We start from the raw sequence: 25,394 nt of genomic DNA, 5'->3' as shown, positions 1-25,394 counted from the left end.
AAGTATTTTCAGAAAGGGTGTATCTATACCAGCAGATAACGGTAACCACTATAACAGCGTGTTAAAATCTTTTCCAAAAAAGGATGCCCTTTACAAGTAAAATTGCTGTGATTGAGGTTGTTTTTCCCTTTTATGAAACTATAAGCAGGTGACAGAGGCTTCTGAAATATAAACTCCTTTCTAGACTTAAAAAAAGCACATGGAGGAAATTTGAATGAAGCTGGAAGCATTAGGAAATCAAAGGACTCAGAAGCTTCCCGATTTGCTCCTTCCTTACGTTTTATGACTGTAAGACCATTGTGTGCAGGGAACATATCTACCAACTCTGTTGTACTCTCCCGAGGGCTTAGTATGGTGCTCTGCCCACCCAAAGTGTTTGTTAAATATGATTGATTGATGGATGGAATTCATTACCACAGGATGTTGTGCAGGGCAAAAATAGCAAGAAAGCCCAAGAAGAGATTGGATTAATTCATAGTGTTCAAAAATGGGTTGGTAGAGGGAAAGTTGGGGAGGGAGAGAAAAAAGTTAGGGATGTTAGATGGGCCCCCTCTGTGTATTAGAAAGGATGTCGAGGAGGGCAACCTCCATACACTGTCTCGAAGCATCTTTTGGGGTCACTGGTGCAGATCGAGTCATGGACTGGATGGATCTCTTATTAACCCAGTAATGGAAATGTTTATGATCGTATGTTCCTCTGCTTCTCTCTTCCCCGAGTCACGTTATTTTGTCACGCACATGCCATTGTAAAATGAAAAAGGAATCAAACGGACTGACGGTCCCAGGTAGCATTTTATTTTTAGAGGTCGGTTTTCTCTGTTGCTATTTGCAGTGTCGAACCGTGAGACGTTACATTCTGAGTGTCTCGGTAAGAGGGGGATTATTTTAACCAGTTTATTATCATGCACTGCATGTTGCTTTACAAAAACCATTTCCTCTTGGTATTTAGTTTTTCCTTATTTCTTGCACCACTCAGCGGGTCATTGAGTGATATGGCTGAGACTACTAAGTGAAATCGTTTTAGAGGAGCAGCGGAAGGAGCAGTAGAGGAGCAAAAGCACTTTGAGCTCTGGTGGGCTGAGAGATCTTAGCTGGCACCCTCGTTGCTGTGGCTTCGGTAGCGGCAGGACCGGAATCCGCAGCAGAGCCACGGTGCCAACCCATGACTAGGGCTGTGGGGAACGGTTGTTCGAAACCCCATAGGGGCTCCATTGCCAGCCCCGGCCCTCACGCCCGGGTCAGTGACTGTGGCGGCACCTTTTCGAAACCCTTTGGGAAGCCGGGAGGGGGCACCTGGAGGCATCGTCAGGGTGGGAAGATGGCGGTAGCAGTAGGCCGTCGTGGAGGCTGGGAAGTGAAGGTGGGCAGAGGAAGGTGGCGGTGGAAGCGTAGGCGGAAAGGGCGTCAGTGCTTTTGTAGGACTTCCTTAACACAATTCGGGGGGGTGCTTCTGAGTCCCCATGGGACCCCTTGACAAGGGGATCCCAGTTAACTTGTGCCTTCTCCAGTCAATCAACCAATCGCATTTATTGAGCGCTTACTGCGTGCGGAGCACTCTACTAAACTCTTGGGAGAGTATGGTATTACAGAGCTGGTAGACATGTTCCCTGGCCACAATCAACAATGTAATAAATGAAGCCTACTTTTGAAAATTTCCGTTTCGTTCATGCTACTGTCTGTATATCGTATATCCAGTGTATGCATTTTTTCATTGTTAAGAAATGGACTTCTTAGACTAGGCAACCGTTAATAGCGTTGTTTAAGTATTTGCACTTGTTTACCGAAGTAGAGATGAAAGTTGATATGCAGTTGGTAAGACTCCCAGAGCCAGATTTTACAATGAAAAACTGCTAGGGGGAGAGAGGTATGGGGATTCTGGCCCTGTGGCACTGGGGACTGGAACTACTGGGGAAACTGGGGGCTACAGGCCGCCTCGGTGGTTTGACCGAGGGCTCCAGGGAAGTGGCATGGCGTGGCCACTGAGACTGAGGTGTCTGGCCAGGTCGGCCAGGGAGGGCAGGAGCTCGGAGCCAGAGGGTGGCGAGAGGGAGATAACTGGCTCAAACTAAACTGAGTTTCCACCACTTGGGGCGAGGAGTGATGATGATGATGATATTTGTTAAGCGCTTACTATGTGCCGAGCACTGTTCTAAGCACTGGGGGAGATACAGGGTCATCAGGTTATCCCTTGTGGGGCTCACAATCTTAATCCCCATTTTACAGATGAGGGAACTGAGGCCCCGAGAAGTTAAGCGACTTGCCCAAAGCCACACAGCTGACAGGTGGCGGAGCTGGAATTAGAACCCATGACCTTCGACTCCTAAGCCCGTGACCACTGAGCCACGCTGCTTCTCGTGGTCAGGACCAGGCGTCCACCAATCGGGGACGTCTCAGACACTTTCCCACCCCTCTCCTGCTGGAGGCACCAGTTACCACATGTGTAACTGGTTTAAACAAATATCCTCGAGGTGGGAGAGGGCCGAGTTTGGGCAGGGTAGGAGGAAGGAAAACTATCTGGAATAGCAGAGATTGGGAACGGAGCTGTGTGAAAGGGAGAGAGGGGAGGAGAGGGAATTGATTTACCAGCCGTGATTGGCTGTACCTTTGGGGATGGGGCATACGGGTCCTGGAGTAGCTCAGTGATTAGTGCATGACACGTCTCTGGGTTGCGCCTACTGTGGGGTAGCTGCAACCTGGGGTAGATCTATATTTGACCACTTTGGGCATTTGTAAAAGAATTGAACATTTTCATGGTATGAATTTTCTTTTGTGGTTGGAATAGCAGATAACAATTGACATAATCATGTATTATCATTTTGAAGTATTAGAACATATTTGATGGTTCTTGTTTTTGGAGTGAATTGCAGGCTTGTTATATAATAGGTTTGTGATGTGCCTTCTGACAGTAGTGGGTTGGAAGTGGTTTTTCCTTTTGGTTAGGGTTTTGTTCTTCATAATTTACAGTGATCGTATCGTAAGTATGCTTTATTTTTTAATTTTATTTTCAAGTATTTGAAAAGTTTTGGAAAAGCATTTGACTTAGATTTTTCAAATTTCTAGGGTGAATGCAAGTAGGATCATTATGTTTGGATCAGTTTTTGATTTTATTAAATTAATCTATACTTTGCTTGCTTTTCTCCTTGACCTTTGATTACTTTTGGAGCTCTAACTTGTTTTTGTAGGATTCTATTTTTTTCTACAGGGTTGTGTTTGAAGAGATAAAGGGATCTTGGCTTTGCATATTGTGTTCTGTCTTTAATTTGCTTGCTGCTGGTACAGATATGGAATCAGCGTACTTGCAGACAATTGGTGGTGGGAGGAAATAAGGCCAGTGCATTTAGCTGAGTTATATATGTTGATCATCAAAGATGGTGTTACTTATGATTCAAGAAACGATGCCTTTAAATTATTTTGTAAAGAAGGTTTTACATTTTGATGTAGTTTTAAATAGTTGAATGAACCACACAGGAACTTAACCGATAGCAATCCAAATATGATTACCTTTTGTTTAAAACACCCCTATTTGACAGCTTTGTTATTTCATAATTATGCTTGATGAAAAGGTTGCTTTCAGAAATATCAAACATCTTTAGTAGACTGCCTATTTCTACCGGAAAGGTGAAGTGGATTATTGAAAAACCTCTAGAAAATACAGTGCCTGCCACACTGTTATGGTTGGTTATGTGTAGACAGACTAGGAAAAATAGATGCCATATCCATGGGGGTAATTGGGACCACTGCTCCAACATTTCCAGCAAGCTATTGTTTCTGCCCCCCCCCCCCCGAGCACTTACTCATCCCTGACAAAACCTGAGAGCTTCCAAACATATCTGAAAAGATCTAATATCAAGTCTTTTTGACTGATTAGGTCTTTTAAAGCTTCCTCAGTCAATCAAACAACCAGTGAATCAATAAATTGGATTTATTGAGTGCTGATTGTGTGCAGAGCACTGTACTAAGCACTTGGGAGACTGCAATATCACAAGGTGTTTTGTATTTTTGGTTATTTTTATGGTATTTGTTAAGTCCTTACTTTGTGCCAGGCCCTGTACTAAGCACTGGGGTAGAGACCAGCTAATCAGGTTGGACCCAGTCTTTTCCCACAGTCTCAATCCCCATTTTACAGAGAAGGTAACTGAGTTGGTAGACCCGTTCCCTGACCACGACGAGCTTACAGTCTAGAAAGGGGGAGGCAGACAGTAAATAAATAAATTATAGATATTCAATTCAGTCATATTTATTGAGCACTTCCTGTGTGCAAAGCACTTTACTAAGTGCTTATATAGTAATGTAAATGAGTGCTGTGGGACTAAGGTGGGTGGGTGATGCAGAAGAGAGTGGGAAAAAAGGAAATAAGGGCTTAGTCAGGGAAGGCCTCTGGGAGGAGATGCGCTTTTAATAAGGCCTTGAAAGTGGGGAGAATGATTGTTGGCTATGAAGAGGGAGAATGTACCAGCCCAGAGCCTGAGGGATTGGCGGCGATTCTGACAAGAACGAGGTACAGTGGTATTAGAGGAGTGAAGTGTGGGGGGCTGGGTTGTATAGAACATCAGGAAGGGAAGGTAGGAGGTGGCAAGGTGATTGAGTGCTTTAAAATCTGCGGTAAGGAGTTTCTGTTTGATGAGTAGGTGGATGGGCAACCACTGGAGGTTCTTGAGGAGTGGGCAAACACGGACCAAATAATTTTGTAGAAAAATGATCTGGGCAGCAGAGTGGGGAGAGAGGGGAGGCATGGCGGTCAGCAAGGAGGCTGATGCAGTAGTCAAGGCAGAATAGAAGTGCTTGGATTAGCGTGGTAGCAGTTGGGTGGAGAGGAAAGGGTGGATTTTAGCGATGTTGTGAAGGTTGAACTGACAGGGTTTAGTAGCAGATTGAATATGTGGGTTGAATGAGAGAGATGAGTCGAGAATAAAGTCAAGATTACGGGCTTGTGAGACAGCAAGGATGGTGGTGCTGTCTACAGTGATGGGAAAGACGGAGGGAGGGCAGGGTTTGTGTGGGAAGATAAGGAGTTTTGTATTGGACATGTTAAGTCTGAGGTGTAGGAGGGACATCCAAGTAGAGATGCCCTGTAGGCAGGAGGAAATTCGAGACTGCAGAGAAGGAGGGAGATCAGGGCTGGAGATGCAGATCTGGGAATCATTCTCATAGAGATCCTCATAGAGGTGGTAGTTGAAGCCATAGAAGTGAATGGGCTCTCCAAATGAGTGGGTTTAGGTGGAGAAAAGAAGGGAACCTAGGACTGAGCCCTGAGCGACTCCCACAATTAGGGGGTGGGAGGCAGAGGAGGAGCCTGTGAAAGAGAGTGAGAATGAATGGCCCAAAGTGTCTATGGTCTTTGATCCGATAGAAGGAGAACCAGGAGAGGACAGTGGAGAACCAGGAGAGGACAGTGTCAGTAAAGCCAAAGTTAGTGTCCGGGAGAAGGGAATGGTCGGCAGTGTCGAAGGCAGCTGATAGGTTGAGGAGGATTAGGATGAAGTAGAGGTCGTTGGAGTTGGCAAGAAGGAGATCATTGGTGACCTTTGGGAGGGCGGTTTCTGTGGAGCGAAGGGGACAGAAGCCAGATTGGAGGGGGGTCAAGGAGAGAGTTGGAGGAGAGGAAATGGAGACAATGGGTGCAGATGACTCACTCAAGGAGTTTGGAAAGGAATGGTCGGAGGGAGTTGGGGCGATAACTAGTGCGAGGGTCCAGTCAAGGGAGGGTTTTTTTAGGAGCAAGGAGACAGCATTTTTGAAAGCAGTGGGGAAAAAAGCCAATGGAGGATGAACAGTTGAAGATGGTGGTCAGGGAGGGAAGAAAGGAGGGGGCAAGTGCTTTGATAAAGTGTGAAAGGATGGGGTCGGAGGCGCAGGTGGAGCGGCGGATTTTGAGAGGAGGCAGGAGATCTCTTGAGATAATGCTGGGGAAGATGGGAGAGTTAAAGAAGGGTCTGGAGAGGAGCAGGGGAGATTTTAGGGCGATAACTCCTGATGGTTTTAATTTTCTCAATAAAGTAAGTGGCCGGGTCATTAGGGCCGAGAGGTGGGGATACAGGGGGTTTGAGGAGGGAGTGAAACGTCTGAAACAACTGGCGCGGGCAGTGGCACTCCTTGCCACTCCTAAGCCCTTTCCTGTTTGCTTCCATTCCTTTTCACCCTTGTACTCAAAATGAAAAGTTGGCACCTATGTTGGAAAATAATTTGGCCACGTTTCAAACAATCCTCTCTGTCTCGGAAAAGCTCTGGACTCCCCAGAGGTTTTGCAAATACTATAAAAGGTTTGTTAACAGGCATGTTAACAGAATGGGAGGTGCCATTTATTTAAAATTGTCAGTTAACTAAGAATCAGGGCTGCCTTGTAAGTGGCATAGCATACAGCGGGCCGATGAGAGCTACATAATTAGGGATAAGGTCCCTAAGGAAGCCTGTTAACAGGAGAAACAGACCTTAGTGGGGAGAGGAACTGTTAAGGGAGAATTACTTGCTAATTGAATTAGTCCAAACTCAGCGGCTTGTTGCCTACCCTGGTTGCTCATGTTAAAATTCTGAGGAGGGTTTGGCAACTGCATATACAGCTTGACTCGATCACCTCCCTCCTACCATCTAGGGAGCTCTCAGGGCTGTAAAAACCTCTTCTCCGTAAGAGATTAATGGTTAAGATGGTCTGGTAAATGAGGATATGAGCTCCTATTGTATCGTCCTCTCCCAAAGGCTCAACAAATGTCATCGAGTAATTAATTGATTGGAAATACCAATTTCTCGGGCTTTTTGGTCAGCGAGGTTTTGGGTAAAACAGTCTTTACCAGTAATATGTTTCATTACCAGTAATATGTTTCATTTTTCCAATACTGAAATAGCTTGTGGATAGGGAGAAAGTGTCTCTGCATATTGGTTTCCCACTGTCACAGCTCAAGGTTAGGATTTAAAATGGTACTATTTTGGAAATTCTCATAATTCAATCTCATATTTGTGGATAAATGATTTAGATGGCTGTCAAACTTTGTAAAACACATCTGGTTCAAGTCCATGGTAAATTAGCAATAAAAGGGGAGTAGCCAAATTTTATTTATGTATCATTTTCAGATACTCGTAATTAATTTCAAAATCATTGTCTTCCTCCTGAAGCTAATTACTGAATATTGCAGATAATGAGAATATATGTATATAAACATACATACATGTGTATCAATAGTTGTGTGTTATATAGGCACTAATAGTGAATCACCATCCTTGCGTGCTGGTGTGATCAAAAAGAACGATCCTTCTACCAATTCCTTTCCCTTATTAATACTGCCCTTTGGTTTGTGACTGAAACGATCACTTGAGGTGTCTGGTACTTTGACCTTGGTCTGCTTTAACTCGCCATCTCTTTGGAACGTTTTGCTGTAGAAAAAACATTCCTATTCATTCATTCAGTCCTATTTATTATTAATAATAATAATAATGTTGGTATTTGTTAAGCGCTTACTGTGTGCAGAGCACTGTACTAAGCACTTGGGAGAGTACACTGTACCAGTAAACAGACACATTCCCTGCCCACAACAAGCTTACAGTCCAGAATAGTCCTAAGAATAGTCCTAGAGTTCCCAGTCTAGAATAGTCCTATTCCAAATGACTGTATGCCAGACTGGTCTTCCCACCTCTTGCATGGTTTACACAGATGCCTCATTGTTCAAAGAACTGCTTTATTGTATCTTTAAAAGAGTTTCTTTTGCTCACCTTTCCTGTGCTTGCCCCAATTCAGCTCTCTCTACAGCACCTATTAACTTATTTTTGTTGTCCTCTATTGTCTGCCCATGTCTGGTCTAAAGGAAATGCGTCGCAGTAAGCGTTGCTTCAGTGTGGTGATCCGACTATATTTGAGTACTTCATTGTTCTACCATTTGATATTCTAGTTGGCGCCGAAGGCTATCCATATTATTTTTGCTAAAAACCCGGACTAGCAGACCAACCATCTCAAGCTTGTGCCCCTTTCCCTTTCCCTCTTAGTGATTGGGAGTGGAAGAAAGCAAGTGGGTAGATTCTAAGCTCCTTGAGGGCAGTGATCGTATCTACCAACTCTGTTGTATTGGACTCTTCCAAGTGCTTAGTACAGCGCTCTGCACTCAATAAACACCCAGTAAACACCACTGATGGGTATTAAAGACCCCGTTCTCAAGCATCTGTACTGCAAGCTCTGCTCCAGCACAGATACAAAATCAAGATATTTAAGCGAGCGAGAGCAGCCAGAGATCGACTCAAGGTGGGTAGCCAGTTTAGACAGGTTAGTCCCAATTATGACGCAGTGATATATTTTTTTCTTAAAATGGCCCAACACAGGCTACAGTCCAGGACTGTGTGGGATAAATGAGAAATAGAGTATGCCTGTTCATTGGTAACACTAATCGTAATAAATCTGTTAAGAACCTGGATATGATAAGTGCTTAGTACAGTGCTCTGTATACAGTAAGCACTCAGTAAATACAATTGAATGAATATCCGTAGCAGATCCAGGCGTCTCAGCTGTGTAAGAGTTGTGCACTAACAACTTTGTAGATATTATTATTATGATGCTGTGTGACCTTGGGCAAGTCACTTAACTTCTCTGTGCCTCAGTTACGTCATCTGTAAAATGGGGATAAGAGTGTGAGCCCCATGTGGGACGGAGACAGTTTCTAATAGAATTGGACATAGTCCCTCAGGCCTGACTTCTGTCCACTAGGCCTGACTTCTGTCCACTAGGCCATGCTGCTTTTCACAGTGTCGGTTTCCCCCTATAGCCTGTAAGCTCCTCGTGGGCAGCAATCATACCTACCAATTCTGTCGTCTTGTACTTTATGAAGCGCTGTGCACACAGTAAGCGTTCAGTAATAACCACTGATGGATTAATAACCACCGATGGATCGATTGCCTCCTCTATGTGATTTTTCTCCCTTGATTAAGACATAGGGAACTTGGGCTGATTCAGTGAAAGCCTTCAGCCCTATATTGTCAGTGGAAATCTTCTGGTTGTGTAGTTTCCCGGGTTGCAGGCTGGCACGTAACCTTAGTTTTCTTCAGGCTGATGGCCAGCTCATAGCGCTGAACTGACTAAGCAGAGTGGCACCTGATCCGCTTTTTGTCTACTTGCCTGTGAATTTCCAGAACTCAGGCATCACAGGATACAGCAGCTGCTGGATGAAAGGCACAGGGACTTCAGATAGCGCTTATAGCTTACTGAGTGGGAAGTGTTTCCCAAAGGACCGGAAGAATATTTCTACACAGAATGTGGTGGGGTTGACTGTTGAGAAACTGTGGGTAGTTTTCAGAGCACGCTAAAAATTAAACTGAGACCTGTGGAAAAATTCCGTTTTTTCCCTTTTTCTTCTCGTTTTCATTCATTCATTCAATCGTATTTATTGAGCACTTACTGTGTTCAGAGCACTATACTAAGCACTTTGGAGAGTGCGCTATAACAATAAATAGACACATTCCCTGCCCACAACGAACTTACAGCATGGCTCTGTGGCAAGAGCCCGGGCTTTGGAGTCAGAGGTCATAGGTTCGAAGCCCAGCTCTGCCACTTGTCAGCTGTGTGACTGTGGGCAAGTCACTTCACTTCTCTGTGCCTCAGTTACCTCATCTGTAAAATGGGGATTAAGACTGTGAGCCCCACGTGGGACAACCTGATTCCCCTCTGTCTACCCCAGCGCTTAGAACAGTGCTCTGCACATAGTAAGCGCTTAACAAATACCAACATTATTATTATTACAGTTTTCTGTCTTTGTCCATGTCTTTTTTCTATCAGCCAGGGCTTCCCTTTTTCTTCTTTTTCTTCTTTTGGTTTTTTTTTTTTTTTGCTTTTGAGACTTTCCCGGCCATTTCTTTTTCCTTGCCTCCCCCATTCTACTTCATCTCCTTCCTTCATTTTCCCCCCTCCTTTAGTTTCTCTCGTCTCCTCCACTCCCATGGCTCCAACTGCCCCCTCCTTCCTGGAAGGCGGGTGGGTACAAGCACTCACAGAAACAGTGACATGGCTGCTCCCACCCAGCCTTCGAGTTCTACTGCCTTACATATTGGTTTCACAGCGGCATGCCGAATTTCACTTGTGGCCAGGGCATGTTGGTGTGGTGTCCCTACCCGGTCTCCCCCGCATTCCACCTTTGACCATGTGACCATGCCTAACCCTCATATCTCTCGACCCAATGTCCCCAATTCCCCAATCTCCTATCCTGTGGCTCTCCTCTATGCTGACCTCATACAGCATTTTTTATTTTTAAAAAATTTATCCTGCCATGGTCACATCTGCTCCTTCCCTGCTTTTTAATTAACTATGCCTGAAATTCCAAAGGGCTCCCCCCCCGCCCAAAGTCCTCTTAAAAATTTACCTTCTCCAAGAGGCGATCTCTGACCACTCGTCCTCTTTTATGCTCGGGTCATTCCATCAGCCACTTGGGCAAATGCAACTATAACTCTTTATTTGTTATGAATTTATTTCTTCTTGGTGAAGACCGTGTGATGGGAAACTGTTTTTTTGAGTCATTGAATATATAGGAGTTCTATGGGATTCTTGTGGTTGAAGATTTTTCATAATTAAAACAATTTGGCACACATTTTAGACTATGTATGTTTCAACTAGATGTTACTTATATGTATGCATGTGTCCCCCATATTTGTGAGCTGTGAGCTCGTCTCTAGACCATGAGCTCGTTGTGGGCAGGAATGTCTCTGTTGTTATATTGTACTCTCCCAAGCACTTAGTACAGTGCTTTGCACACGATAAGCGCTCAGTAAATACGATTGACTGAATGAATACCCTTGCATATGTTGTTATTATTATGGTATTTGTTAAGTGCTTACTATGTGCCAAGCACTGGGAGACTCCTCATATTTCCTGTGTGTGGATGTGGGTGTGTGTATGCTTCTCTGTTCATGGATCTGGAGTTTAGCCTTTCTTTCCGATGTTTCTGCTCATCTATTTCTCATTGCCTCTAAAATTTGAACTGAGACAGAAAATGCCAGTGGCATTTAGTGTCAAGTGTGGAGCAAATGCTTCCTATTTGAGATCAAAACTTGCATCTGATTATGTGCAAATAGCAACTATATCTTGTCCAAGGAATCCTGGGATTCCTTGAGAAGTGGGGTTACAGTTGAGTGTCAATCTTGTTATGTTGAAAGTTGTGTTACATAAATTTGCTCTCCAAAGTTCCGCTTTCAGACCTCTGCTGCACTTATGTCTTTATTATGGTATTGATTAAAAACTTTATGCTAAGCACTGGGGTAGATACAACATGATTAGAATGGACACAATCCCTGTCCCACATGGGGCTCCCAATCTAAGAGGTGGAAGAGCTGGAATCTTATCCTCATTTTCCAGGTGAGGAATCTGAGGTACAGAGAGATTTAAGTACTTGCTCAAGGTCTCACAACAGGCCAGTAGAAGAGCTGGAGTAAAACCCAGGCCCTCTGACTTTGAGTCCTATAGTCTTTCCACTAGGCCTCACTCTATGCCCATCCATAGTATTTGTATACATGTATGTTCAATATTTCTATGGTGGTGTCCACCATTAGAATATAAGGTGCCCGTGGGCAGGGAACATGCCTTGTGCTTCTGTTGTACTTCCCAAGCACTTAATACAATGCAACCTACTCTCTGTACTTCGATTTTGCCTATCTCACCACCAACCCCAAGCCCAGTAGTTCACTACTGTCTCCACCTTAAAAACCCTCCTAAAATCACATCTCCTACAGGAGACTTCCCCTCCGCCCTTTTTTTTCCTATCTGTTCTCTCCACTGCCTCAATTATGTACTTGGCTGAGTACCCTTAAGGACTTCAATGCTCGCCCCAGCCCCACATCTCTTATGTACATGTCCTTCTACTCTATTTCCCTGCATCTATAATTTATTTTGATGTCCGACTCCCCCTGTAGCCTGTAAGTGCCTTGTGGGCAGGGATCACATCCACCAACTCTCTCATATTGTATTTTCCCAAGCGATTAGTACAGTGCTCTGCACACAGTAAGTGCTCATTAAGTACCACTGATGGATTGATGGCACTCAGGCACTTAATAAATGACATTACTACCACTGACTACTACTTTCGTCTCCAGATCTTTGAATTCCAGCCTAAGAAATATAGGTTGGATTTTGCTACTATACTATTTCGTCAGGTTTTCAGATTATAGCGTGTAATAAACCTTTTCTTTCTCATAACTTTTACAGTAACAGCATTGGTAATAAGTGTAGCCTTAATCAATAGTATTTATTGAACACTTTGTGCAGAGAACTCTACTGAGTATTTGGAAGAATACAGTGGAAGTAAAAAAAAAAGAAGAATATTTTCAGGATGTATTCTTGGTTTTGAAGGATTTTGGAGGGAGAGGGTGAACATCTAGAGAATCACTGGAAAGATGAGTAGCTTGGGTAGGAGAGGACAGACTTAGAAAAGCAGCGTGGCCTAAAGTAGAAAGAGCAGGGCCTGGGAGTCAGAGGACCTGGATTCTAATGCCGGCACTACCATGTGTCTGCTGTGTGACGTTGGACAAGTCACTTAACTTCTCTAATGCCTCAGTTACCTCATCTGTAAAATGGGGATGAAATCCTACTCTCTCATACTTAGACTGTGAGCCCCATGTGGGACAGGGATTGTGTCCAACCTGATGAACTTATATCTTCCCCAGCGTTTTGAGCAGTGCTTGGCACTTAAGTACCATAATTATTATTATTATAAGAATGTGATTTTCACATGGGTCTCAGCGAGTATTGAAGATAATTATTGAGATGTATTCCAGAATGACTTGCAAAACCGAGCAAACTTAACTGCAAAAAGGTCAATTAAGTAATCTGCATTTTATCTCTTAGCTCTATCTATGTAGGTAGAGACATTTTTATCTTTGAGGAACTCTTCGAAAACTGCTGTTACAGAGTGTTTTGAAAAGGATGCAGCCTTAGTCCGATTTTAGCTTTGTTCCTTTTTTTCTGCTTGAACCTGTGAATTTCCATTACAGTAGCGTTGCAGAAAGGGTCCGAAAATCTATAGACTGCAACGGTTTTCCTCAGCTTGCCACAGGTCTACCAGTTTGTGGCATTGAGCTTCTTTGGTCTGGGGAAGCGCGGTTCCAGCATTATGTGATGTTTCCATTTTCATGGCTGCAAAGTTCCTAATTGCCTGCAAGAGCTAGTAAGGATTGGGTCTACCAGCTCTATTGCAATCCCCCAAGCCCCTTACAGTGTTCTGCCTCACTGAAAAATAATAAATACTTTTGATCAATCGACTGATTGAACTGGAATCCCCAGACAGAGCACCTCTGGGGCTTGTTTTTGGATTTGGAGTGCGGTGGCAGTCTGTAGGAAACTTAGGGAGCAGAGCCTTGTTGGTACAGCAGATTGTTAAACTGCTCTGGCCAAGACCTCTTACTTTGGTGGTCTCGCACGACATTTTTTCCCAATCGGTTGCGCTCCCAAATTGTTGGGCAGAATGACACATTCGGACTCCTTATTGGACGTGATGCCGAGATCCAAGAAATGTAGTTCGTGAAAAGCTGTTCAGTTAAAGTATGGACAGAGAAACATACAGAGCCAGTGTACGGTAACCCCAAAAGGGGATTATTCTGTGTACATTTTGTATGTTTCTTAATATTTTTTTACTGTTGCTACAGTTCATCAAAAAATATGATCGATTGATTGAAACTAGCTTGTTGAAAAGCAAGACAAGTGGCTTTTTGTCTTTACCACTCATCAGAGACAGTCATAAAATTCTCTACATTGTAGACAACATTACTTGATTCACTTCTGCTTCGTTGGGAGAATCTTTTGTGAATTACATGAGTGTTTTTTTAATTGAATTATGTAAAAAAATGCGGTTTTTCATTTTATAGAAAGTCTTGGTGGAAGAAGAACTTTTTTTGTTGGGACAAAAAGTATAACCTTCTAGGTTGTATTACATCTTGAGTTGACCTTCTCATTATGGTATTTTTTGTTGTTGTAATACACCCAAATTAGAGCAGTCTGCCCAGGCACGCACAAAACTAAATTAAAATTGTTGCCACAAACCATTTTCTAGATATTTACTGGAATAATAGTAATTAAAAGAAGAACAATGCTTGAGTACTATGCATGGAAAAGGAGTGAAAAAGATGAAAATGTACCTAAACCCTCCTGCCACCATTTTTCTTTCCATACACTCAATATACAACATTATCTTGAACTTTGCTATGTTTTTATAGACCTTCAGGTTTACTCTATTTAGCTCAGTCGTAATAAATGCCATGTTGGGGGCTATTTTTGTGGAAGCATCCTTCCACATAAGAAATGGATACTTTAAAAAAGTTGTTTATAAAGTGCAACTCTGTAGATTGAACTCCATTTTTCCATGGATTTACTTTTTATTATAGCAGAGGTGTTCTGTCATTCTGGCCAGGGAATGCATCTACCAACTCTGTTAGAGTATACTCCCAAGTGCTTAGTATAGAGTTCTGTGTACTGTAAGTATTCAATAAATACGATTGATTGATTGATTGTCCTGCTTCTCTGGAATTCCCAAGCTGTACTAAGAACAGGGGGTGAGGGAGTGTCAGGGTGAGTAGGATTAGACTCCAAGTCTTCAAGCTGATATTTAAGCCTCTGAACCATGCAGATTCACACTGTGTCTAAAGCCTTCACTATAGCCAGAGTTTAAGTAGCCATCTGATCACCTTGTTCGAATCCTGCCCTTTATTTTTCTGTTTGTCAATACCATTTTTGTGGGGGTGGAGCAGTATGGCTTAGAGACCAAGTAACAGCTTGATAACCTTGGGTTCCTGAGTTCCAAAATGCTCTGGGTTTCTAGAGAAGCAGCATGGCTCAGTGGAAAGAGCACGGGCTTTGGAGTCAGAGGTCATGGGTTTGAATCCCGGATCGGCCACTTGTCAGCTGTGTGACTTTGGGCAAGTCACTTAACTTCTCGGTGCCTCAGTTTCCTCATCTGTAAAATGGGGATTAAGACTGTGAGCCCCATGTGGGACAACCTGATTCCCCTGTGTCTACCCCAGCGCTTAGAACAGTGCTCGGCACATAGTAAGCACTTAACAAATACCAACATTATTATTATTATTAATGCTTTCTTCAATCGGTGGTATGCATTAACCACCAACAGGGTGAAAAACACTTTACTAAACTCTTGGGAGAGAACAGAAGCAATACACATGCCCGGTTCTCAAGAAATTTACAATTTAGTAGGGAGAGGCAGAGAAAAATGATTCACAAGGATATAATAACTAGTAGTACAAGCATCAGGATAAAATAGCTGAGTAAAGGATCGAATGTCCTAATAAATATACGGATGTGTATAATTCTGCTCTCTCCACCGCAGCAGGATGAGGATAAAGCAAGGCCTGCCTTCTGAAATCTTTAGAACTTTGGTATTTATTCTTGTCTTTATATATTATTTTCCATTTCTCATTTCACCTTCCTTGTGTGTCTGTAGTATTTGTTAAACACTTACTATGTGTCAAGCACTGTTCTAAGCGTTGGGGTAGATAGAAGCTAATCAGGTTGAACACAGTCCCTGTCCCACATAAGGCTCACAGTTTTCATCCCCGTTTTGCAGATGATGCAAACGAAGCACAAAGAAGTTAAGTGACTTGCCCAAGGTCACAAAGCAGACACGTGGTGGAGCCAGGATTAGAACCCAGGTCCTTCTGACTTCCAAACCTGTGCTCTAACCACTAGGCCATGTTGTTTCCTCAAATCCGTGCCCCCCCTCACCCTCCTTATTGTGAGCCTCTTAAGGGCCAGAGAGCTTGTCTATTTCTAATCTGTGTACTTTTCTCCAGCGCTTAGTATAGTGGTTTGCATATGGTAAGCACTTAATAAATTCTATTACTACTACTACTACTATTACCAGTTGCAAAATATGAATTCGAGTTCGGGCTCCACCACTGTCACATTGCATGACTTTGAGCAAGTCTCTCAGCCTCTCTGGACTTCTACTTCCCTTTCTGCAATATGCAGATTGTAATATTTACCACTGCCTAAGTGCCAGAGAATTTTGTAATAGCGAACTCTTTATTTTATGTTGGGACACTGATGTCCTATTCAGAAACTTTTTAAAAAAATGAGTGTATAGCAAATGAAAACTTCCAATCTCCATACAACCTTCTATCCCCCACGGTTAACCTCCCTCTGTGTTTTAAAATGCAGAAATAGGATTGGTGACTTCATGAGATCAGGATGAAGAATGTAGGTCATTGGAGCTAAAAACGTCTGTGGACAGCAGATAGGAGGGAGGGAGGGAGGGAAGGTCTTTGTGAGAGGGAGAATTCCTATGTAGCTGGGAGAGTTGCTAGGGTCAATAAAAGAACATGCAAAAAACCCTAGGTTGGATTTTAGATTTTTGGGTGGATAAATGTTTCTATATCTGACATGAAGGAATATATCTCGTTATATAGTACCCTCCCAAGTGCTTAGTACAGTGCTCTGCACACAGTAAGCACTCAATAAATATGAGTGACTGACTAATGGACATGACTGACCCAGAGAGTTTATCAGTGTATGGCTTTATCCCAGCTCTGCCACTTGTCAGCTGTGTGACTGTGGGCAAGTCACTTTACTTCTCGGTGCCTCAGTTACCTTATCTGTAAAATGGGGATGAAGACTGTGAGCCCCACGTGGGACAACCTGATTACCCTGTATCTACCCCAGCGCTTAGAACAGTGCTCTGCACATAGTAAGTGCTTAACAAATACCAACATTATTATTATTATTTAGCAGCAAAGGCAGATGTGTAACTGGCAATCTCTTCCAAACTGCACACAAAGATTGTCCTCTGGCCACGTTCTTCCATTTGCTACGTCTAGTGCCTGGTGTCATTTTACAGTTCCACCTCTTGGGTTCATGATCTTGACCCTGCTGCTCCTAAAAAGTGACCCTTTTTCCGATTGCTACCTCCCAGATGTTCTATCTGTCGTCATTCTCTCCCAGGAATTCGCAACCGTACAACGTCATAAAAAGTTGGGCTTTGTTGTATCTTTGAAATATTCCTTCTACCCTCTCTGCTCTGTCCCCTCTTCTGATTGCTTAACTTCCCTGTGCTTCAGTTCCCTCATCTGCAAAATGGGGATTCAATACCTGTTCTCCTTCCTACTAGGGCTCACAGCCCTAGTATTTGGGATTTCTGATATTTCCTAATACAAGTGCAGTCTTGGCTAATTGATGCCTTGGAAGGAACCTCTTCTTCCAGCAGGGGCTGTTCATAATAATAATAATGATAATGATATTTATGGTAGTTATGTACTTAGTATGTGCCAGGCACTGTTCTAAATACTGGGGTAGATACAACTTAATCAGGTTGGACACAGTCCCTTTCCCACATGGGGTTCACAATCTTAACCCCCATTTTACAAATGAGGTAACTGAGGCCCAGAGAACAATAATAATTATGGTATTAGTTAAGCGCTTAATATGTGCCAGACACTGTACTAAGCACTGGTGTGGATTCAAGCAGATCGGGTTAGACATAGTCCCTTGTCCCACAAGGGGCTCCCAGTCTCAATCCCCATTTTACATATGAGGTAACTGAGGCACAGAGAAGTGAAGTGACTTGCCCAAGGTCACACAGCAGACAGGTGGTGGAGCTAGGATTAGAATCCAGGTCCTTTTGACTTCCTGCCCCATGCTCTATCCACTAAGTCATGCTGCTTATGATGAGGGTATGCCTAAATTCTCCCATGGTCATAGAGAAGGAAATGAGCACGGTCAAGATGTTTGTACTTCTCCTGCCCCCGCCCCTCAAGAATCCCACAAATCACTTTATCTGCAATTTATTTATATTAATGTCTGTGTCATCCCCCCCGACACCCCAGACTAAGCTCGTTGTGGACAGGGATTGTGTCTGCTTATTGTTATATTGTACTCTCTCAAGTGCTTAGTACAGTGCTCTACACACAGTAAGTGCTCAGTAAATACGATCAAATGAGTGAATGAATGGATGGATGTTTCATTCGTCTAAGGTAGTACGAAGTCGGCAAACAACAGAGGGTTCTGCTGCTCATCCAAGCAAACGGTCCTTCCCTTAACAATGGATGGTAGGACCAAGGCCATTCCTTTTCTAGGGTTCAGCTAATCAGTGAGTTCCTTTTCCAATTCTGGTCACCACTCCTTGCGGGTCTTCCTTGGGATAACAGGTTGGAACTTTATTCTAATTTTGCATCTTTCTATCTAATCTTCTGTGTGGCTATTAAAAGCCTTTTCCTGGGAGCGGTTCCCAGGGGCGTTCTCGACTCTTAGTTAATAGAATTTAACTAAGATGAACGAGCACCTCCTGTATTCCCAGAATGCCAGGTAACAAAGCTATTATGTATTAGCAAATTCTGTGTTCCTTGTTAAGATTGTTGAGGTGTTGTAGCCACTTCCTCATTCTCATAACATGTCTCAGCACGGTTGTGTTGTGGTGAGCAGAACTTCCATGCTGGGAGACTTTGTGTGTTCTAGGACGTCATTGCTTGGGGTCCTGCCCTGCCATTCGATTTTGAGAGTAGCCTGTAAGTGGTGCTGATGGAAAACCGTCAACACCATCAGTAGACATGGACTCTGGCAAATACTTAGCAAATTTGGCTATCCTGAAAATTTCGTTAAGATTCAGAGACTTCCCCATGACAACAAGAAGCAATGTGGCGTAGTGGATGGAGCAAGGGCCTGGGAGTCAGAAGATCATGGGTTCTCATCCCAGCTCCACCACCTATCTGCTGTGTGACCTTGGGCAAGTCACTTCATTTCTCTGGGCCTCAGTTACCTCATCTGTGAAATGGGGATTGAGAATGTGAGCCCCACATGGGACAGGGACTGTGTCCAACCCGATTTGCTTATATCCAGCACAGTGCTTAGTGCGGTGCCTGACTTAGTAAGTGCTTAACAAATACCATAGTTATTATTATTATTATTATTATTTATTATTAAGAAGAAACAAGGGTGCCCTGACTAATCCATTCCCCATTGCCCATGAGTAGAAAGCAGCAAAGCCCTCTCTCTCCCTGCCTACCATCTTCAACTGCTCTGTCCCCTCTTCCCTCCCCATTAATGGTCACTTGACTTCTCAGTGCCTCAGTTCCCTCATCTGCAAAATTGGGTTTTAATACCTGTTCTCCCTCCTATTTAGACTGGGATCCCCAATGGCTCCTTCCCCACTGCTTTTAAACATGCCCATGTACCTCCATCCTAAAAAAGCACTCGCTTGATCCCATGGCATCCTCCAATTATTGCCCCATCTCCTATTCCCCTTCAAACTCTTCAAGCTCTTCAAACTCCTCAAGTGAGTTGTTTACACCCTCTGCTCCAATTCTCTCCTTGACCCCCTCCAATCTGGCTTCCACCCCCTTCACTCCACAGAAACTGCCCTCTCTAAGGTCACCAATGATCTTCAAGCCAGATCTAATGGTCTCTCCTCATGCTAATCCTCTCGACCTCTCACCTGCTTCTGACACTGGGGACCACCCCCTTCTCCTGGAAACTCTAACTAACCTCGGCTTCACTGACATGGTTCTCCTTCTGTCTTTCTGGCCGCTCATTCTCAGTCTCTTTTGCAGGCTCCTCCTCTGCTTCCCACCCCTTTCCTGTGAGAGTTCCTCAAGGCGTAGTTCTAGGTCCTCTTCTGTTCTCCAGCTACGCCCACCCCTTGGAGAACACATTCGCTCCCACGGATGCAACTATCATATCTATGTGAATGATTCCCAGATCTACCTCTCCAGCCCTGACCTCTCTCCTTCTGCTGTCTCTCATTTCCTCCTGCCTTCAGGACGTCTTGACTTGGATGTCTCGCCGACACCTTAAATTTAACATGTCCAAAACAGACCTCCCCATCTTCCCACTCAAACCCTGTCTTCCCCCGACTTTCCCATCCCTGTAGACAATACCCTGTCCTCCCTGTCTCTCACACCTGTAACCTTGGCATTAGCCTTATCTCTCTCATTAAACCCTCGTATTCATTGTGGGTTCTACCTTTACAACATCTCTAGAATCTGCTCCTTCCTCTTCATCCAAACTCCTCTCACCCAAGCTGCTACCACCCTGATCCAAGAATATGCATCCCACCTTGACTACTGCATCGGCCTCTTTATCGACCTCTCCCCTTCCAATCCAAACTTCACTGTGTTACCCGGATCACTTTTCTGAGAAACCGTTCAGTCCATATCTCCCGATTCCTCAAAAACCATCAATGGTTGCCCATCTACCTCCACAAACAGAAACTCCTTATCATTGACTTTAAGGCCCTCGATCAACCTGCCCCTTCCAAGCTCACCTCGCTGATCTCCTATTGCAGCCTAGCCCGAAAAATCTCCTCCTCTAACACCAACCAACTCACTGTACCTCAGTCTCATCTGTCTCACTGCCAAACCTCTTGTCCATGCCCTTCCTCTGGCCTGGACCTCCCCTGTCCCCCACCCCCTACTCCCCACCCTTCATATCCAACAGACTATCACTCTCCCCATCTTCAAAGCTTCAAAGGACTAAAATCTTATCTCCTCCAAGAGGCCTTCCTCATTTTCCCACCCTTTTGGCCCTCCCATCTGCCTTGCCAATACACTTGAGTGTGTACTCCTTAAGCACTTTGATACTCCAACCCCAAAGTACTTATGTACATATTATTACTCCATTTCCCCTATTTGTAACTTATTTTGTCTGTTTCCCTCCATAGACTGAAAGCTTCTGGTGTAGTGTGCTCTCCTAAGCGCTTAGTACAGTGCTCTGCACATAGTAAGTGCTAAAAAAAATCCCACCCATGGAATAATGATGATGAATTATTTTAATGTAATTTATTTCAGTGTCTGTCTCCCCCTGTAGACTGTAAACTCTTTGTGGACAGGGAGCGTGTCTACCAGTGCTATTGTATTTTACTCTCCCAAGTGCGTAGTACAGTCCTATGCACACAGAAAGCACTCAATAAATACAGTTGATTGATTGGACGCAGAGTGGGACCGGCCTTGTTCAACTTACTTTATGCAGCTATGCAACAGGAGATCAGGATGTAGGTTTTCAAATACACTTACTTCCACTCCTCTAGAAAATTCTTCCAATTCAATAGAGAAGCAGTATGGCCTAGTGGAAAGAGCACAGGCCGGGGAGTCAGAGGACCTTTGTTCTAATCCCGGCTCTGCCAAATGCTTGCTGTGGGATCTTGGGCAAGTCACTCAACTTCTCTGTGCCTCGGTTAAGTCAACTCTAAAATGGGGATTAACTCCTACTCCCTCCTACTTAGACCGTGAGCCCCATGTGGGGCAGGGACTGTGTCCAACCTGAAAAACCTGTATCTACCCCAGTGTGTTAGAACAGTGCTTGACACATGGTAAACATTTAATAAATATAAAAAAATAGACTTTGAGCACCATCCAGAGTCCCAGAGACTGTCACTGAAGAATTGCTGTACACAGATTGCTATACCCTAGAAGCACACATCCAAGAAGACATGCTAAACATTATAAAGCATATCATCAAATTAGCTAGGTGTTATGGGCTTATGCTATATCTGAAGAAGTCCAAGATAGTGTATCAACCTGCACCAGGGAAGTCGTATCCACAACCAAAGAATGGGTATTAGCAACAGAAGGCTAAATGCTGTCACAGAATTCTGTTACCTAGGTAGCACTCTGACCACTTATGCAGTGAAGGCTAAACATGGAAGCCATATATGCATCTCAGAAGAATGTGTTTTCTCGAGCCAGAGAACTGTGGGAACATCCCACATGATGGGATATGTATGAAGGGCTCAGAGGCCCACGTGTGGGTGGGAATTAAGCATTTGTATTAGAAACTGCTTTCATTCATCCGGACTACCATAAACAGCAAGCGAGAAGGAGAAAGGAGGCTTTTAAAAGTTAGCAGTGCTGTAGATAGTATAAAATGTCATCTCCCAAGTGCTTAGCATAGTGCCCTGCACATGATAAGTGCTCAGGAAATACCATTGAATGATATGATGGTTAGTACTTCAAGCTAAAAAAGTCAGCGAATCCCTGGGTTGAAGCCACAGAGGGCAGCCTTTTAGCAACCAAACTGGCAAAACTTTGAAAACAATTGCCTTAGAAAATGAAGAGGTGAGAGTAGACTCCTGAAATAGGGCAAATCTAGATTATGAAATCATTTGTAATGCTGCCCTTTGAGACTTGGAGACCTATTCCCTCTCAGACAAACTGAGATGGCTGCCTTACTAGAAGTTGCAATACCGGTCGACCGGTAGGATGCAGGCACTGTCCTTCCTTAGAATGCCAGTGGAAAACCCCGTATTCTTTCCTTCGGTTCTTCAGAATGCCTAGAGACATCACAAGAAACCAAGACCCCTACTGACCTGTGAGTTGTGATTTCTTTTTGTTTCCCTAGTAAACTCCCTCCCCAGTTTTTCCCCAACACGTCTGTTTGAGATAAGGTAGGTAATGGAGGGGAGACCCAGTTTCATCTTCCCTCCCCGCTATGGCTCTTCCCCATAGCATGACTAGTAGATCGGTCCCACTCTTCCAACCAAATCACCTGCTTAGTGACTGCTGCGGGTGCTCCTTGTAATTTTCTCTCACCCACCCCTCCACTGACCTCGGGGTCCCTGAGGGCAGGCGGGTGTTCTGTCGTTTGGTCGTGTAGCTCCGAGGGACTTGTTCTACCCTGGGGAGCTGATTACAGTTCCAGGCAGCACGCACCAGAGAGGCCCTGCTTGATCTTTAGACCTAGTCTAGGTGGTGTTCAGCAGACGGAGGTCCCAGCTAGTTGGTTGGGATTTCCATTGGCAACACTCCCACGCCTGCTTTCACAGGTGTGGGAAAAGGTCCTAATTTGACAGGGAAAGTTTTTGCCCATGGCTTTTTCCCTCCTAGCCCTCCGCAGGTGGTTTTATTAGATGGGAGGGATTTGAAGGGGAATATGGATCATTTGAATCTTGTTAGTCAATACTTGAACATGACCTGTCTGATAGGCCATTGCACTGTATACCAGTTAATACATAAACTTGAACCAGCTCTACTGTTTGGCGGGGTGGCGGGGGTGGGGGGTGATGGTGGTGGTGGTTTGTTTTTGTTTTGTTTTGTTTTGTTTGTTGGTTTGAACTGCTAATTTTCTCCTCACCTTGACTACAAAAATATAAGGAATATTCTTACTAGGTCATTGGTCCATCCAGCTCTGTTTTCTGTCTCCCAACAAAGGCACCAAACAATATTTAGAGGAACAGGGTGGGGGTTGCCTTCTTGACATTTATTCTAATATTACATCTATAAATTTTCCTCCTAGATGGCTCACTTTCCTTCTAAAAGTCCATTATGGACCTCTTGTTTTGCTTTTCTCCAAACCTCTCGATAGCCTATTTATTTTTTGGTCTGCCCAACTTCCTGTGGTAATTTCCTCTTGCCTTCAAGACATCTCTAGTTGGATGTCCTCCCGTCACCTCAAGCTTAACATGTCCAAAACAGAACTTCTTATCTTCCCACCCAAACCCTGTCCTCCCCCTGACTTTCCCATCACTGTAGATGGCACCACCATCTTTCCTGTCTCACAAGCCCATAACCTTGGCGTTATCCCTGACTCCTTTCTGTCATTCAACCCATAGATTCAATCCATCACTAAATCCTGTCGATCCCACCTTCACAACATCGCTAAAATCCTCCATCTCCTCTCCATCCAAATTGCTACCACTTAAATGCAATCACTCATCCTATCCCTCCTGGATTACTGCAGCAGCCTCCTTGCTCATCTCCTAGCTTCCTGCCTTTCCCCACTCCAGTCCATACTTCACTCTGCTGCTCAGATCATTTTTCTACAGAAATGTTCAGGACGTGTCACCCCACTCCTCAGAAAACTCCAGTGGTTGCCCATCCACCTTCACATCAAACAAAAACTCCTCACCATTGGCTTTAAAGCACTCCTTCACCTTGCTCTCTCCTACCCCATCTCGCTCCTCTCCTACTACAACCCAACGCACACACTTCGCTCCTCTAGTGCTAACCTTCTCACTGTGCCTCGATCTCGCCTATCTCGCCACCGACCCCTCGCCCTCTTCCTGCCTCTGACCTGGAACGTCCTCCCTCCTCAAATCCGACAGTTACTCTCCCCACCTTCAAAGCCTTACTGAAGGCCCATCTTCTCCAGGAGACCTTCCCTGACTAAGACCTCCTTTCCTCTTCTCCCACTCCCTTCTGCATCACCCTGACTTGCACCTTCTGTTCTTCCCCCCTCCCAGCCCCACAGCACTTATGGATATATCTGTAATTATTTTTATATGTTAATGTCTGTCTCCCCCGCCAGACTGTAAGCTCCTTGTGGGCAGGGAATATGTCTGTTTATTGTTGTATTGTACTCTCCCAAGTGCTCTGCACACAGTAAGTGCTCAGTAAATTCGAATGAATTAATTACTTAACCACCAGCTGTGTGGGAAAAAAAAAAGTCTCCTTTGTTAATTTTGAATTTACCACTTTCAAACCTCGCTACCTCCTCGTTCGGTGTGAATCATCTTGTGGGGATTATTTTGATTAGGGGCTTTATTTTTATCCATTTCTGGTATGTGGGACAATTAAAAAATTTTGGTGAAAGTTTGATATATGTAATGGGATTAAGGAAAATGTAGAAGATGATCATTTTTCCTTGAAATTGATAAGCCCTGAGTTAACTTCAGAAAAAGGAAAATAATATTTAATCAGTTTTTGTTTTGCTGTAATGACAAGTGAGGGGAAACTATTTTAGAGAAGCAGCGTGGCTTAGTGGAAAGAGCCCAAGCTTAGGAGTCAGAGGTCTAGGGTTCTAGTCCTGGCTCTGCCACGTGTCAGCTGTGTGACTTTGGGCAAATCACTTAACTTCTCTGGGCCTCAGTTACCTCATCTGTAAAATGGGGATTAACTGTGAGCCTCACGTGGGGCAACCTGATTACCCTGTATCTACCCCAGTGCTTAGAACAATGCTCTGCACATAGAAAGTGCTTAACAAATACCATTATTATTAAAATGGGGATTTTAAGACTGGGAGCCCATGTGGGACAACTTGATGACCTAATATCTACCCCAGCGCTTAGAACAGTGCTTGGCACATAGTAAGTGCTTAACAAATACCAACATTATTAGAGAGGCAGTGTGGCTCAGTGGAAAGAGCCCGGGCTTGGGAATAAGAGGTCATGGGTTCTAATCCCGGCTCCACCGCTTGTCAGCTGTGTGACCTTGGGCAAGTCACTTAACTTCTCTGTGCCTCAGTTACCTCATCTCTAAAATGGGGATGAAGACTGTGAGCCCTACATGGGATGACCTGATTACCTTGTATCTACCCCAATGCTTAGAACAGTGCTTGGCAAATAGTAAACGCTTAAAAAAATTAACATTATTATTATTATTGAGGGATTAGTTCTATTAGAAAAAGGAGACTTTAGCTTTCTATTCCAAACTGGTTTGTATCCTATAGGTGATTGGTATATAACTGGGAAGTTAGTAGACATATGTTAATGACCAAAGAGGAGAAAGTATCA

General features: G+C 44.0%; 1 protein-coding gene across 11 annotated transcripts in view; it reads left to right on the top strand.

Moving 5' to 3' along the window:
- Positions 1-25,394, top strand: part of JAK2 (Janus kinase 2) — a 176,188-nt gene that overhangs the window by 33,696 nt on the left and 117,098 nt on the right. The gene's annotated exons all lie outside the window — the stretch shown is intronic.

This window comes from Ornithorhynchus anatinus, chromosome X5 (genome assembly GCF_004115215.2).
Source record: "Ornithorhynchus anatinus isolate Pmale09 chromosome X5, mOrnAna1.pri.v4, whole genome shotgun sequence".
Taxonomy (NCBI): domain Eukaryota; kingdom Metazoa; phylum Chordata; class Mammalia; order Monotremata; family Ornithorhynchidae; genus Ornithorhynchus; species Ornithorhynchus anatinus.
The sequence above is the reverse complement of the archived record's forward strand: the minus strand, read 5'-3'. Positions and strand labels throughout refer to the sequence as shown.